The 17655-nt window shown below is 43.2% G+C and overlaps 1 protein-coding gene across 4 annotated transcripts in view; it reads left to right on the forward strand.

Moving 5' to 3' along the window:
- The window catches only part of PAK5 (p21 (RAC1) activated kinase 5), a 91895-nt gene that overhangs the window by 23997 nt on the left and 50243 nt on the right, over nucleotides 1-17655 (forward strand). The window lies entirely within an intron of this gene.

The following is a 17655-nucleotide window of genomic DNA, read 5'->3' on the forward strand; positions in this document are numbered from 1 at the left end:
ATATCAACTTTCTGTTACGCGGAGTTGTGTTGTCTTGTTTCCTAGGGGCAATATATAATTTGTTCACTAATAGACTGTCCTATTTAGACAAATTAGACCTTTTTAACACCATTCTTATTAATTGGTTTTGACTGCACTGTGTTAATTACAGCAGGAATAGAAACATCATAATTGTAGAGAATTGTTCTCTAATTTGGGGAAAACAGACAACACTCGGCGCCCAGCTTCCAGTGCAAGTTTGTTATCTCTGTATTTAAATGTGGTACTTAAACCATTAACATAATCTTGGGGTGGCTGTAATAATGTGAATAACTGGGTGGGAAGGAGTCATAACATGGTATAAAAATAGCCCCAGGGAGTGCAAACCTGTTTTTATAGACAAAATAAGAGCAGAAGGGAGATGAAGATGGGATGCCAATGCTGCTGCATCCTGGGGCCGGCGTGGATGGTTATCATGGCTTATATCAAGTACAGGTGGGGACTGGGTGTTGGCATCACCAAGCATAGTGCAGCAGTCCCCATCCTCCCAGTGGAAATTTGGGGGTTATTGCCTGTTTAAAGTGGCTGGGAAATCATTGAAGGCTTTGAGCAAGACCCAGCAAATTTCATCGGGTGCCGTCTCTGGGGTATATCTCCCAGGTCACAGCTTTGGTCCCTAGCAGGAGCAGCCTTCCCGCCCAGCAGGATCCTCCATTTACCTTCATTTAATTTCATTGCTGTCATTTCCTTCCCTCCATGCTGTATGGAAGAAGAGAGTGGAGAACCTTCTCGCAGTCCCCTGCTGAAGCCGAGAAGACCCAGACCTGTTGGAGAGAGAGAGTGAGCCCTCGCAGAACACTTGACGCTGAGTCTGATGGAAGGGACTCTGCCGCCCACATGCATGTGGACTGGAGTAAACGATGCACATCAGTACACTGGTTTCCCAGAGCTTGTCTATATTATTCTATGTTTATAATCTCTCTGGTGCTACTAAATCAATACCTCTACAATGCTGCAAGGATGCATAATGCTGGCAGGGTAACAGAGTACCTTTCTCTTTCATGCAGAAATCTGAGATCTCAGCATCTCCAACATATTGAGGTTATTTAAGCCTTCTCTCAACCCATAGGACCTTCTTGGCTACAGAGTCACCTTTTAATTCCTTTTAGAAGACTTTTTTCCAGCATTGGCTGGCTTTAAACCTGCTTGATTTGGAGCAGGTGAGTTGTTGAGATCCCTCCAGCCCAGCCTGCCACCTTTACCCACAGCTTATAATGCAGAATATTTGTGTTCCCATGAAAAACATCTGCAGGATATAAAGGGTTTATTCATTGCTGCCCAAACAGAGGCAGTGATCCCCTTACCGCCCTGCGCCTGTGTCTAGAAACCATCTTAATATACTGTATCATGGCACTTTAGAAAGTCAAATCTCTTTTTAGCCCGACTTCCTAAGGAGGCTTATGTGATCATGCTCTGTTTATATCTTCATCCCTCCCTTCGAGAACTTTTGAACCCGTGGGCCCAGATCAGCCAAATTTATCAGCTGAAGGTGTCGACGGTAGTAAGGCTGCAAGGGTTTTTTGGAGCTAGATAAAGCAGTGACACTGAAGAAAAGTGCTTCTTTGTCAGCTCATGGCTGATCAGACGCGAAGTCTGCAGGAGAGGCTTAGAGACACCCAACCGCACACCAGCCATGGGAATTGCTTTTTTTTTTTTTGCAGAGCCTCAGCAGGGCCAGGCCCAGTGCAGGTCTTGCTGCAGAGATGCCATGGCAGGGTTTGGGCTCGCAGGGCTCCCCCGTTCCTGCTTTCACGGAGCTTGGCCATGCGAGAGGCCGTTTGGGCTGTAAATAGCAAGCTGCAAGTAGTGGAGGAGACACTGCCACAGCAAACACGTTTTCTGCAACATTACAAAAATTGGCAACGTTTGGAAGAAACAGAGCAAAGCTTGCATTCTCATTTTTGTGTTGGAAACATACAGGGACATCATGAGGGTCACAATAAGTTGGGGTTTTTTCAAAGCTCTGTGTCTTGAAACCAAGTGATGGAGAGTCTCAGATTTGGGATTTTCACAATGACTTTCCCACGCTTCTGACACCATAGAAAATATTGAAATGAAGCCAAGCCCACAGTTTCAGGCACAGGAAAACTGATTAAAGCTGCATCTAGTCATGCATGTGTGTGTATACATACATGTGTGCACATTTATATGTATATATGTGTATATATAAGTATACATAGGCATGTGTTACGCAGTATTGCGTATTTCAAGCTATTCTAATGGCAGAGTGAGATTCAGTATTTTTAATCTCAAGCTTGAGAATGCTGTGATAGGAGAAAACTCCTGTGGAGTCTCATCCTGCGGCGCAAGCAGGTAAGTTTGGGGTACCCTGACAGCTAAACTACACCTTATGGTGATCCGAAACCCGTGAGCTCGTTGAAGCTTTGCACCTTTTTCCTGCAGACACATGAATGATTCCCCACTGTCTCGCCTGAGCTGAGTAAAACAAAACCACACCCACGGGGTTATATCTCAGGAGCAAAGAGCTTGCGTAAACTGAAGTCTCTCAGCAACAACCTCGATGAACTAAATCCTTCTGGGGGAGCAAAAGATAATCATATGAAGAGGCTCAGTTTCCCCCTGCTGTGCATCTGTCAGTCAGCTGCCTGTAGAGAGGGTGGAAAGCAGTTCTGCTGCCGTAACCCTGTGGGGAGAGACAGCGGACCAGATGGGTGAAGGATTACATCTGTGACAGCAAGAGGGGAATTGGGAACGGCCATGCCAGCAGCTCCGTCGTGGCTGGCTCATGTGCAGGTATGGGGAGGTATGCCCTGCCACAGCTGCTTTGATTCGGTCTCGGGGCCACATCCAGCCCTCCTATGTGGAGGTTTGAGGCATGCACGGTTGGAGGAGGAGGTTGTGCTGCAGGCTGCTGAGGATGCTAAATCCATTTCCACTCACAAAATGATCGTGTTTGAGACGGGAAGGTGGAATTGAAAATGGTTATCCGCTAATATCAAATAGCTTTTCTTCTTTTTTCTTGAGTTTTAATCTTAAATTTATACTCATGTCTTAGAGTTTCGATGGGAATAAGCTCTGTTTCTGTTTCAAATCAGTGTTTGACATGAGAAAGATTGTCTGATGTCAGTGTATAATTGTAAATTGAAAAGAATGCTAATTAACCTTTAATAAGTGGGGCTAAAACTTTTTGTTCCTAATTTCTAGGACACAGCTCTGAGCCCACTGTAAGCACAATATTTTCTGGCAATTTAAATCGCTGCTTTTCTCAGGAAGAATTAAAATATCCTAAAAGAAATGGCATGTAACATCAGCAAAAAGGCAGCAAGCAAAACTCTCAAGTGCCTCAGTTCTTCTTAATCTCCTGTGGTTTTTTTAGCCTCTTGTATCGTTTGGGATCTTTGAGCTAAGAGTTGAGCTTCCTTCCATGTGCTTCTCTGATACATTTTTGACCAGCCTCTTTATGATGACCTCTCATTGCAGTAGTCATCAGGGACACGTTGCATGACTCCCGAATGTCATTTAGGAGGAAGACCGCAGAAAAGGTTTTCTAGCAAAGTCTTTATCATCTCTTTTTTTGCCTTTTGTTATATGCACTTCATATTGTATCCTTGGCTTCCTGAATATTTTCTTCCTTGCTGCATGAATCTTATTTTCAGCCTTTACTGTTCAATCTTCATGAAACTAACTAAAAAATAAAAATTTCTGAAGCTAGATGTTTTTCTGCTTGGAAAAATCTTTGAAGCTTGAATTTCCGCTGCCTGGATTTTCCTGCTATTCTCTGGTAGCCCTTTGCGTGGATGGACACGGGTCTTCCAATATTCTGTTTTCCTACTGGTACATATGCCAGACTTGAGTACTTTAATAACTGTATTATTGACTCTAGGACCTTTTGGACTGGCTTTCTCATTCTTCTCATGTGGTTTATTATTTTTGGCCTATTAACTCTGATAGGTGATTAAATTTAATTAGATGAAGTTGAACTTGATTATTTAACCTTAATTAAGCCACTCTGGGTCTCCATTCTTCGAATCTCTTGAGAAAGAATTATAATGTTCCCTTTCCAGTATAACCTACATTAGGAGTATCAGCTAAATGTTTTAAAACTGAGTAAGAGCGGTAGATCTCATGGGTTTCTTGAGGTGAATGTTGTTAAGGCCTGATATTTGAGTTTGACGTGGTGGAGACACGCCCCATCATAAACACCAGGTGGTGCTTTGCCATAATGAAAGCTTGTAAATAGGATTTCTTTCCCTTTTTTTTTTCTTTTTTGTCTTTCTTTTATTTTAAGAATAGCCTTCCTGGTTATGAATTCAGGAGTCTGCTTATATCTTGTTTGAATCATCTCACACCAAGTATGTGAGACCTTTTCCTCGAGTGCAGTATAAATCGCAGATTAGGTAAAATGGGCTGTCTAAACTAATATTTTAAAATTACAGTCCATCTTATTTTAACCAGGGACTTCAGAGCTGACTGTTAATAGATATCAACTGGGACATATTTAATTAAGTATAAAATACAGTGTTTTCCTGGATTTGTTTTGAAAGGATTGAACAGTTATGATACTTAGATTTTCATCTGTGTTTTATTTACTTCATGTACCTTCCTATGTGGCATATTGTAGACAATTCTTATGAGATACTTCAACTCTTTAGTACTATAATTTAATTACTATAAGTGAATGATCCATCTTTATTGGGTGGAACGTGTGGCAATTAATCTACCATGAGGAAAGAATTGACCTATGAATAAAGCTACAGGGCTTGGGCAGTTGGGGCCCTTTGGCTCAGGAGGGCTGTGGTTTTGCTCTTAGCAGAAAAAAACCTTTGAAGGTCATTCTGGTGGGGGCCCAGTTTTGCTCAGTGCTTGCAAATTTGTGATTTTAAAAGAAAATTGCAATGGTGGGTGTCTGCACTAACTAGATGTGCCCCAAGTCTTTCTGGTGGGCATAACACCGCCCTTTTGGTGTTCATTTGAATAGGAAAGTAGATCCAAAAAATACAACCACCTGGATCCGCAGCCCCTGCACCTGGTCTGGGAAAGCTCTCTGTTACACTGGTGGGGCGTCTCGCACTGCCAGTCCCAGCTGGCGAAACCAGCCGTTCTCCCACCTTCAGAGCTGCAAAACACAGCTTATCTGGAGAAAGAGCTTGGTGCCAGGTGACTGGATTTCTAGGATGTTTTGAAGCAGGTTTACCCATAGCTATGTATAGCATGAGCTTTCTCAGTTATGTTTCTGGTACCAGTTCTTGAGCTTATTGTTTCCCAGGTGTCTTCTCTAATACATGCGTAAAATTCACTGCTTTTCGAACATTGCTGCCATAAATTCTAGGGCTAATATATCCAAAGGAAACAAATACAAAGATTAAGTAGAGCATCTTGTACCTGGATGGATATTACAGAGATCCTCCCCTGATCTTATTCAGCCTGATTGTAAATCTGTTGTAACTCTCAGATTTCCCTCCTATGTGAGGTAGCAAACGGCTGCGTCCCATCCCAGCTGATCACGCTGGATTTATTTTAGCATCAAGGGGTCTGCTGGAGAGCTCCCTGTTGTCCAACTTGCAGGTGCAGCACAGATACGTTGTTCCTAAAGTAGCGCATCACTTCTAACAAAATGAAAAAGCAATGTAAAATGCATGACCAGTTGGTTTGCCAGTCGAATAAGAAATGGTTTCTAGAGGCCATGAATTATGCGCTAAGTAATTTTTAGTATTAATTTTACTGGTGCTTTTTAAAGTGGCTCTAGCAGTAGCATTTTGAAAAGATTCAAAATAGTTAGAACCTACAGCAAAGAGCTCCAAAAAGACTATTACCTTCCCAAGAAAACCAATGGCAAATTAAGGTACTTCTTGCCTCAGAGAAGAATATCAGACCTTGGTCCTGTGAGCTTTGATACTTGCTTTGCTTTGAGCACAGGAATGGTCTTATTAACTCCCATAAGACCAAAGAGCAGGAATAAAGGTAGGCCTACATGTGGGTAGAATCAGGGCTTAAACCCCACCTTCACAACAGACCTGATCTGTGCCTCTGAGCTTGTGATTTCCCGGGGAAATGCTCGCAGGAGAAGACGTGGACTCAAAGGTCTGAAATCAAACCCAGTCTCCTGGGTTATGTAGACAAATCACTTCGTCATGCAGTCAAATGGGGCTCGTCCCATTCGTTTTTTTCCCCACTCCCTGTAGGCAGCAAGCTCTCTGGGGTAGGGGCTGCATTGTATGTGCAGCAGATACAGCTCTTGTCCAGTAGCAGTACCTACATCTTTATTATAACTGGGATGAGTTTGGCTCTTTAACATCAATTAAGCTAAGTTCAGACAAAGCCCCTCAGAAAAGTTAAATCAGCATAATTCCTTGGCAGAGCTGGGGGCATTGGTGCTAAGACATCTGGTTTAGAAATGTATTTAAAAAAAATCCCGTGCAATGCAAGCATGTAACCAAGTAAAAGGTATTCTGGGCCAGATTTTACAGTTACGTGGGCACCAGTGATGTGCAAAGCCTTGTGGCGACTTAGGATCTTTTCCCTGTCTGCACAGGCGGTGTTTTTACCAAGCATTCAGAGTTTTTCCCTGTGTGTGGAAATACTATTGCTGTTCAGTGACTGAGTCATCTGTGTAACTCTCTGAGGCGGGATGCCGAGGTGTAAGCAACAGGGCCTCATCCTGCAGGGTGCAGAGGGCTCCTGGTACCCAGCGCAGCAGTGGCTGGTGCTGGCGAATGTGTCTTGAACCTTGTTGTTGGCCAACAGTGTAGGGCCCGTTGGGGTTGATCCTGCCAGAGATACCTCTCCTTTCTGTTGGCTTTGGCAGCTGTGAAGCATGCTTCACTGTTCCTGGGTCTGGGATCCTGAGCAGCAAATCTGGAAAGGATGGACAGCTTTCCTGGTAGAGACGGAAAGAAAAACCCGAGTTGTACTGCTGGTGGGTAGCTGACCCACGTCCCATCCTCAGTCTGTGCGCACATCTCGGTGTTCTGAGGGGACACCGAGACGCCAATACCAGAGCGTTTAGAGATGGTGATGAGGAAACTCCTTCTGAAGATCATCTATTAAATCTGTGCTTTGAATAAGACCTTGAAGAGATCTGGACCTGCTTTACCCACCCCAGCTGCGCTGTGTAACTGCATAGCCTTTTGGCATAGGAGCAGTGTTGTTGCTTTTCCACCTCCACAGCAGTTTCACGAGCAATGCCTGCATTTCTAAGGCTGAAGATAGCTGAACCCGTGTGCTGGATTCAGCCCAAGTCCGTAAGTAACTTAGATCCTCCAAAACAGTATTTTTGACAAATACGCCGTGTCCTTTTTTAAAAAAAGACCTATTTCAATTTTCATCTGATACATGGCTGATGTTTCTGTTGGTCTCTCTTGACGTCTTTTCCATAACTGTTTTTAATCATTGCTAGCAGAATGAGTGTGTTCCCTTCCCAGCTAGGTTGAGCGATTGCCCTCGTAGGAGACATTTCTTCAGCCTGCAGTAGCCGTGAGCCCCAGCACATGTGGGTCCCACGAATCTCAGTATCATGGGATGAGACCTCCTGGTCAGCTCAGCCCCCAGGTAGGTCCATGCTTAGCCTTTCCTTCATGAGCTCCCTAGGGCCTTTGTCATGTGTCTCTCCTCCTTCGCCAGCTCTGTCCTTGCTTGCAGGGCAACCTCCCGCAAATCTCAGAGCAGCCCCATTGCTGGGTATCTACCACCGTAGGTGGTGTTCCTGTATTGAAAGGGAAAATATTTAGCAAGTAAAATGTTTGCTGGTGGAAAGCTACAGCATTTGCAATCCTTGGTTGTGTTTGTTAGCAATTTCAGTATCTTTGCCATAATAACTAGTTTAAACAGGTACTGTTGACGGAAGGACAATTAGGGATTGCTGAATTTTACATTTCCCTAATATTCACCACAAGCTGCCAGCGAGCCCCATTCTGCTGGTATTTATAGTACTATGATTGAGCAGCTCCTTTGAAGTCAGTGGCAGTAAATCGATGTGAAACCAGAGGAGCACTGGGACTGGCACCCGGCACGGCTCCCCGGTGGCGTGCCATGATGCTGTAGGTGGTCACAGCATTTTTTCTCCTCCTGCAGAGATTCCTACACAGCTGCTCTCCCTGACAGCCTGATTTATGCCCTGGGATTTATGGAGCTGAAAAATGATTATAGAAGAGCTATGCGTTTTATTACACTTGGACCAATTTTCCCAAGCCAGAGGGCAAATCCCCTCTTCTTTACCTGCGCTCTGGTTGTGCAGCTGTTGTGCATCCTCTTCAATAGTCTGAAAGCTGCAGATTAGGAGATTCAGGGGGCCAAAGGAGCGGAGTAGGTGTTGCTGTGATTTGTCACCAGCTGTGACCTTGCTGGGGGATGCAGCAGGTATAGGGGGCCAAATCCAGCAGAGCACAAGTGGAAGCAAGCTTTTCAAACTGAAAATTGGAGCAAATCTTTTAAAATTTCATTTAAACTTACTGGATGTTTAGTCTCAAAGCTCATTGCAAGAGGGAAACTGAACACTTAACCTTCATCTCCATTAGCTACTTTGGTAGTCCAGGAACTGCATTAGCACTGCCAGAGCTAATGAAGTGTGCGAGTTATAAGCTTTGTCTAGTCCCTCCGCTTTCTCAAGTGTCACCGAGGCCTGACTCGGACCATTCATCAGCAGTAGGCTTGCACAGATGTTGCCAAGTGTGAGATCTGACCCACAGGAACTTCACTGGCAGTGCCGAACAAGCCAGAGGGGACCTGGCTGGGCTCTGGGATCCTGGCTTGAGGTTTCAGCACTCTGCGATCAAGAAATGCAGATTTCCATGTTTGAGCCGAGCCCATTGAGCCTGGAGCATTGCCAACACCAGAGTTGCTGTTTCCATGGAGGCAGCTGTGCAAGCAGATTTTTCCTTTTAAAGAAGGCCAGAGCATGGGACAAAGCACATGTACTCCAAACGGGTGGAAGTTCTTTACTAAACCCTGGCAGAAATGCACTGGTGCTGATAAATCTGTGCAGAACACAAGGCCCTTTTAGCTGCTCCTACATAAATGGATTTCCTAGAAACCAATTGCAGGCATGTTTTTGCAGAGAGCCAAGGATTACTCACATGGCTCCTGATGTTCCTGGGGCCATGGATGGAGAGGGGGTGTTACTGATTTCAGAAAGGCTTGCTTCAGAGAGAGGGGTAAAGAGCTGACCCAAAGGAGTTTTATGGAGCCCTCCTGTTGGGGGAGGGGAGCTGCTAAAGCTGACTCTGTGTCTAATTAACTCAATTCTGAGTGATCAGGGTGCTGGGAGAAATACACAGGGCAGACCCAGCAGAGGGGACCCGCAGCAGCTGCCATGTGACGCCAAGGTAATTGTACTACTGTCACTTCACGCCATGTACAGCGTGGCTGATCAAATCCTCCTCCCTGCCCTTTAAGAACTGAGCGCTCGGCTGGCTTTCCCCTTCCATAGTGGATCAAGTCAAAGCTACCTGGTTGATTGAGCTCCTTCTTGCCTGGCCTCTCCTCCCTTACTCAGTTTTCTATTGCATCTGTCCCCTCAGATGGCTGAGCCTCCCCCTTCTCTACCAGCCACTTACGTCGATACCTCTGTGCTGCTCCCATCTTCCCGGAGAAACCCAACATGGTTTCTACATTTGTGCCCACTGCCCTGCCCTCATTGCTCCTGCATTTTCCATTGCAGACTCCTCTCTTCCCTGCCACCCTGTTGACCTGTGCACAGTTTCCCTATAGGGATTGTCTGTCCCTTGCATCCTTGCTACAGGCTTGTGCACCAGGGCTTTTTCTTAAATGCTGGGAGCATCCTTCAATGCAATCAATGTCACCGCAAGGAAATGCAAACTGATGCTTTTGCTGGTTGGGGGGGATGTCACAACATGGTGGTGGCTCTCCACCTGCACGATGAACGGTCGCTCGGTGAAAATTTTTCTGCAGTTTTTTTCTAATGTTTTGTGTTGGCAAAAAGAGCTTGGTGGCTTGGTGCTGGTTAGCACTGGAGAAAACTACACACTGATGGCTCTGGTAAGGGATAGTGCTGCTCTTCCTGATTTCTGATTCAGCAGCAGAGATGTTCTTAATATACATAAGACCTTGCCACAAAGATCACGTACATGGCCGAGCAGATGCAACATGGGGCGAGGAGGAAGGGGTCAGCAGGAAGCAGATGGGCAGCACAGTATGTGGTTTGCCTGGCCTTTGCAGCTTTGCAATTGGAAGCTCAGAAATGAGTTACAGTGGGACCAAAGAAAGAGAAAGAAAAACATTGAAACCCATCAATATTCAGAAGAAACAAATATATTGACCTAAATGACCATCGGTGACTCAAAAGCTTAAAGGCAATATATGTAGTTGGTGATGGTGCCATTAACAGCACAAAGGCATGTGGGGAAAAGGGGCTGTGAAGGCAGCTGCTGACTTCTGGAGGAAAATACAAACTAATGGAAGTAGTTTCTTTGAGGGTCCGCTCTCTTCTGCCCTGACCGCAGAGACTCTTTCCAAACCTGACTTGTAAGTTACAATACTGACTTCTGCCGAAAATGATTCAAGTACTGCTACTTTCCTCAGAGGAGAGTGTTTCATTAGGCTAATTCGGAGAATAATTCAGTCTGAATCATCTCCATGTGATTCATCTGTATGAATTGCAGACTGATTGCAATTTCTGCCTGTGTTTTTCTCAGCTGAAAGCAAGCTGACCTGGAGGTTTTTGCTTTGGTGCATCCATAGGAAAATTTTGCTTTGCTGGCCTATCGTCATTTTTCCTCATTCTAGATTTTTTTAAATAAACAGAAGAGATTAACTTGAGTGGAAGGCTTAATTGACCTCTTTCAAACAAATCTCTTTCCTAGAGAAGCTTGAATTAAACCTCCACTTTTATTCCTGCAATTTAACTGACTGGTGGTATCTCATCTGTAAAACAATGTACTCTGATTCATTAAGCCTTAATGTCTTAGACTCTTGAAAGCTGATTTTGTAGAGACACAGCATGTATAACACCTGTCCTGAAACCTGCCATGTTAATAATTTATTAATATTCTGTCCTGATTTTAGGCATCTGGGAGTGTCTTTTACATATTTATTTTTTTTAGAATTTTTAGTATTTTAGGATACTCTGTCTCCTTGTAACCATATATTTCCTACTTAGTCCCTGCAGTGCCCGAGTTGTATTGCCTTGTTGTGTATTTATTAATTTCAGTGCATGATGATGTTAAGGAAGAATCTTTTTTATCTGCTACCCTGAGAAGCTGTTCTGCCAAGGGCGGTTCTTTGGTCTCGTATTACTTCGCAGCAAACGTCGGTAGTCAAAAAGTGAGAGGGCAGTAACCTTGCTCTTGATAACCCGAGGTGACAGTGAGGGCGGGGACAGAGTCATAGCTGGCAATGAAGTTGGGTTTTAATTGAAGTTTGGAGAGAGTTTGGAAGATTATTTTGCATAAATAGGTAACAGAGAAGCGGTGCGGGGAAGGATAGGTAGGAGCTGATGGAGGTAGTCCTTCAGGAGCCAGCCTTGGCTCGGCGCAGGGAGCAGGACCATGGCAAAACTGAGAACCCAGGAAAAACGGGTGACATGGAAGAGCTGCAGGGAGTCCTGGCTCTGCTCAGAAAGTGGAAATTGAGGAGGAAGCTATTACTGAGTTCCCTTCGTGCACTCTTCAGATTTAAGTATGCCTTTAGCCAAGAGAAAAAAAAAAAACGTTGGTTCCTCCTCCTCCCCCTGATCTGTAATTTCCTTGCTCTGATTATTACCAAGTGTGGAAGCGTTTGCCTCTGCAGACGTGATGAATGCCAGTGGCACTGGAAAGCTGTCATCAGGGGAAAAAAGAAAAAAGTCTTTTCTTATGTTTCTTGGAGCAGAATTCAGTGGAGCATTTCAGATGCTCATATTCAGATTATTGCTCTTCTGCTTTGCCTGTAACTCGCCTTTTCCTCTGAATTAGAAAACTACCTATTAATAAGCTGACAGGCAAGTAGTGATTTTGCATGTTAAATAGTGTGATTGCTTCATCCCAGCAGGATTGTACTTTTTCAAGGTTAGCTGAAAAATACATATATTGGTAATTAAATTAGACTTTATTTACAAATATTGGGTCAGAGATTTTCCAAGTCAGAAATTTGTCTTCCTTTTCTGATGAAAAGGATTCTGGGTGCAGGTCAGCCTTTGTCCAGACGTTGGCTCAGAAAACATTGATGAAGGGGCACAGTTTAAGTTGCTGAGACTTTGGTTTCCACTGAGACATGGGAATTAGTGGCAGCAAAAGGGAGGGAGGGAAGCAACATTTCCTCTAGCCTGTGTTACAAAGAAAGGGAGTAGGAGATAAGCTTTCTCAAATAAGTTCAACCGTGCTCCACCTCTCCCCTGTTTTTGAATGTGCTGTCACCATATAGGGTTATTTTTCCCATCCTGCTATCAATAGAGGGAAATAGAGAAGAAAGTGGCTATTTCTAGGGTCAGAGCCCTCCCACTGAAGCCAACAACACTTGAATTGGGACCCAAATGATGCTCCAGAAAGCCCAAGACTGTGATGACACAGCTTTACACTGGCGAAAAGGTAAACGGCATTTGAAGATGACTTTCAGGGAGGTACGAAACACACAGCAGCGGCTACCCAGCTCTGCTCTCATCAGGTATCCAGGAGCGAGATTTGCCCTAGTGAGTCTGTTAGTGACACTAAGGATGAAGTCTGAAGCTCTTTGGATTTTGGAGTTTCCTTTGAGTTTTGAAACTCCTTCCCAGTAAGTCAAACTCTGTAAAAGAAGCAGTCACCCCACCCTAGTAAATGTACATTATTTTGATTTCTCCATGAATACTCAGCTGCATATTTGGCATTTAAAAAAATGAATCAATACACTGAATGAACTGATGGTTTTAAATGGCACTGCGGGCAATTAAAGGCTGCATGGCAGCTCCACTGCAGATACAGCTTTTCCAGCCTGAGCCCCTGCTAGCAAGAGAGAAGCTCACATGGACTTCGCACTGATTTATTCATATCACATCTCATATGTGGGCGAGCTGAGCCTTCAGCTTTTGGCGTCCTGAGCATTGGTTACTTTCAAGGACATGCCACAAGAAACATGGGGGGACAAGATGATGTTATTTCCATTTAAAACATTCAGCCTATATGTAATAAGGAGAAAGAATAGTTATAATAACACGGTTGATTTCCATCAGAGTACTAAAAGGGAGTTTTACTGGAAAAGGTATTATGCAACCCACTGTACTTTGCATAATCATTTTAAAAGCCGTTCAGGACATCTTCCTGCCTGAAGAAGCTGGAAATAATTTAGAAAACCAGGGTTGTCAGTAGGGCTGCACTCAAGGCTGGGCACTGCGCACAATTACACGTGCCGGGGTGGGTGCACAGGGTGCAGCCAAAGGCTGAGTCAGTAGCATTTGTGGAGTGCAGAGACCAACCTTCAGGGGTATATTGTAAAGATGTTAGTGTCATTCATTTGTGATGTCTCAAATAATGAGTATCATGGCTGTCTTAAAATCATCTTTCTAAAACCTTTATATTGCCCCATGAAGCACACAGTAAGTCATGTCTGATGGCCAACCCAGAGCACCGACAATTTTCAGATCAGCTGAAACAAAATATACCAGGGAATATATTGAGTCATATGTCCAAAAATGTCAGCTTAGGTTTTTCCTCACATTTTGGAGGTTTTAACTTAAATAGCTTTTGAGTTTTATGTTATTCTGTATTTAAGAACAAAAGGAAAATGGTGAAAATGAAATGAAAGGTTTGGTAGGACAACGTATTTCATTTGACCAGTAAGAAAATATTTCTGTTAGGATCTGAACTCGTTCTGCACACTTATTTCTTATCTCAGCTAGCAAATTCTGCAGTCGCTTTTTTCACTAATGCTGATTCTGCTCCCCACCACCTGACATAACTGTGCATGTTTCCTTAATGCATTTTTTTGCAGTTACTTCCTCACTCATCTTTTGATTTCCAGGTTGTATCAGCAGCTTTGTTGGAGTTGTTCCTTAATGAAGTAGGGAATGAATGAATGAACAAACCTCCCTGCCCCTGGAAACAGCGGTGAATGCAATCAGAGTTGGCATGCAGAGGTTTTTTTTTATTATTATTATTATTATTATTATTATTATTATTATTATTATTTTCTAATTGATGGTGTATTTTTGCTGCTCACACTTCAAGAAGGACCTGTAATCCCAGATGCAAATATGCTAAATTTGTGTTTTCCTGGGATATGAAGAGGGTCTGGTGGGCCACCGGCACCATTTCCCTGGGCAGGATGGGAGCCATGGGCCGTTGATTCCTGAGAGATGATAGCCAAGTTCTTCACCTCTGCACAGGCTCAGCATCTCCCCCTCTGTGGTGAATAAGACTTTTTAGAAAATATTGGAGAAGATTTTGCCTTCTCTCACAGACTCCTTGTTACGATGGCATTTTCTCAACAAAACAGCCTCCTTTGGAGCTGCTTGCAAAATCAGTCAGTCTGGGCTGTGGGCTAGGGAGGGGTGATGCCATGTTGTTCAAGCAGGAGCGTTTCTTCTGGGAGAGATTTGGCATTTTGACATAATTGTCTAAAAGAAGTTTGGAAGCTGAACCAGCTCACACACACAGGCATCTGCCAGCTTCTCTTGGTGTTTCCAGACCAAGGTTTCTGGGAGTCATCTTAGCTAGTCACATAGTCACCTGGCAACTTCCTTTCCTTGGAAGTGTCCTTTTGGACCATTTTGGATGAAATCCTTCATCCTGGAGAGGCAAAACATGCCCTTCCCAGAAACAGCATATGAATGGGCCCAGCAAAATGCAGTGATTCATGTGTGTGCATCCTTCCTCTGAAGGAAGGAATCTGAGCTGCTTTCTGTTGCAGCAGCATCTCTTGGGAGGTGGTGGTGGTAACCATCCAAGATGCAGTAACCTCTCCAGTTGATCAAAACCTACCTGCAGCCAAAAACTATTTCTATTTTTGTCATTTAAAAGCTGGAAAACAATAAAAACCTCACAGTAGTGTTCATCTTTCTGGATTTGTACTGATTTCCCAGAGATAAAAATGTGTGGTTTTTTTCATTCAGTTTGCATTACATTATGGGTTTTGTTTGCTTTTCTGTGGCTCGTCTCAAAACTTTCACATTGGCTTCAGAGATACAGCATAAAGTGTCTCCATTTCTCCCCACAACCTTAATCTCCCATTTAAACAGAGAACAGGTGAGACCCATCACTTCCAAACTGAGGTCTGGAGATGGCAAAATACAACATCTGCATGGCAAGGTCGCTTAGCTCCAAAAAAATCAGTGTTGAGGAATTCCTCAGCTGCAATTATTGATTGTTGTGGGTGATCCAAAGGGAGGAGAACTGAGCGGGCGTTGCTTTATAAACATTCAATGTTCTGTATAAAGAGCTTATGGTAAACTTTCTGAAGGAGGTAATAAATAGTAAGCACTAGCAAACCCTTTCAGGGATCAGTTCTCATTTTTAATATGGAAACCAAGTATTGCATGACAGCAACTCAGTAGATAATAGGATAAGAATTGACTTTCAAACCAGTTTCTCAGCACAATGCAGAGTGAGAAGACAAGAAAATATGTAAGGAATAAAAATTTAAAGTAGGATCTATACATTTGTGCTTTATTGTAGACTACAGAAATATTTTTCCTTCAGTTATATGTTAGAGTGACACAGAGCAAAACCTGCTACTAAGGTTGGAAACCCACAGTGATAACAACAGGCATGATTTTCATCTTCCAGGCACTTGCTGTGAATACATTAATCTATAGACATGTTTGTTTGCATTTTAAAGATATTTTGACATATAAAATAATCTGATCTTGTTCCATTTCTTGGATAACACAGGTCAGAAGAAGTGTTTCATCCTAAAGAATATTCTTATCAGAGGCTTGCCATTAATAATGCATTAGGAAGCATTTGTTTCTGCTGATCATTCATTGGTAAGCAATCTTTATTACAAACGTTATGGTAATAGAGCAATTCCTGAGAGCCAGCACAGCCTGTATTGTTTTAGAAGTAAAATAAGAAATGCAATTAATATTATTGTAGAAAAAAATCACCATGTTGAATGTGAACATACCAGTGAGGATTTATGGCAGGAGGTTGGCTCCAGAGCCCCCATCTCATTAAATGTGTCCCAGTGGCACGTGATGCTGTCACAGGCATGTGTCCCCCTCCGGTCCTGTTTGTGCTTGTCACCGCCCTGCCCTGTGGCACTCACTGGGTGCTGTAAAATAACCTGTGCTGGGGCAGGCACCCTCCTAGAGCCCCTCCTCGATGCAGTTTTGTTATGTTCATGGATGCAACCAGCACAAGATAAATTGGTTTTGAGACCTAGAAACTATTTTGCATCCTTTTTTTAAAGCAAAAGCTGTTTTTTTTACAAATTACCAGGATACATCAATAGTAAATACAGGACCAGCTGTGAGGAACAGCATGGTCTTGTGATTAGTCTTTCCTGGGAACTGTAAAAAAATGCCCTATCACAGCCAAACACACTTTGGTCGTTGGTATGTTTGTAATGCCGGCTTTGCAACTACCATCAAGCGTTGGGGAGGAAACTCAGTTTCAGAGGGTTGAAACTAAAGCTTTACATGCAAAACCAAAACGAGATGTTTTAATGACCCCTTCACTGTGCTACCAGTCAGTGCCAATCCATCTATTTTGCCCAGGCTTTGCCAGCAGACCCCGCTGAGGATGTGGCTAAAAATGAAAAAAAGGTGTAACCTGGTACATGATCAATCAGAACAATTTTCCAAGTGCTTTTCAAGCACTTTGCTCAGTCCTGTCTCTTGACAGATGTAGGATTTCATATTCTTGCAGTTCTTATCCTACAGTCACCCCAACCTATAGGAACTTTGATATTTACTAATACTAATATTCAGAATTAAGTAATATTTTTTCACAACTCTGGTTTTGGTATTTCCTGCAGGCTTTCCTGATCTCTCTGCTCACTCTGTCTCCTCTATTGGTATAACATCACTTTCATTCTTGATAGTATTTCCTTTTAGTTATTATTTTTTCCTAATTCAAAACATAGAAATAGAGTAGCTGTTTCAGACATAGACATAGAGTACCCACATCCTTTATAATATAGAATTCTGTATTTTAAAATAGTAATAATAATATCAACTCAGAAAAAAATACTACGACTGCTTTGAAGTTTCAGAAGTAGGTTGAGACTTGGGGTGTCTCATTTAATGGGTACCTTATTTAATACCTCCTCCCTGTGGGTGTCCAGCATTTCCTACAAAGTTAATATCATTAATTATTTCAAGCTGAGCACCCAAAGGACTATTTGCTTCTACAAACCTGGAATCTTCAATTGCTAGGGGCAGAAACTGAGTTACCTCCAGGGGTTGGTGGGGTTTGGGGGTTTTTGTCCTCTTTAATCTGCCGAGAGCTGTTGCAGACCAATTCACTGCAGGAACCTCTGTCTGTACGTTGCTATATATGCGTGCATGTGTATAAGATAATAGAGAGTGACTGACTACAATACGTGTGTTTAAGCTACTCAGCTGAAAATTACTGAGCATTAAAATCCACTGGGAATCACAAGACTTCTAAATTAGGAAAGCACATGTCAGTCACTGTGTGGAAATGAGTCCTCTTACAAGAGTAGCTTTCAATAAGAAGAATGGGTATTGTTCCCTGGAGTACATCAATCCTAGTTTGGCCACTCTGTACCGGCTTTTAGAATTTCTCT

This window comes from Haliaeetus albicilla, chromosome 7, assembly GCF_947461875.1.
Source record: "Haliaeetus albicilla chromosome 7, bHalAlb1.1, whole genome shotgun sequence".
Taxonomy (NCBI): Eukaryota; Metazoa; Chordata; class Aves; order Accipitriformes; family Accipitridae; genus Haliaeetus; species Haliaeetus albicilla.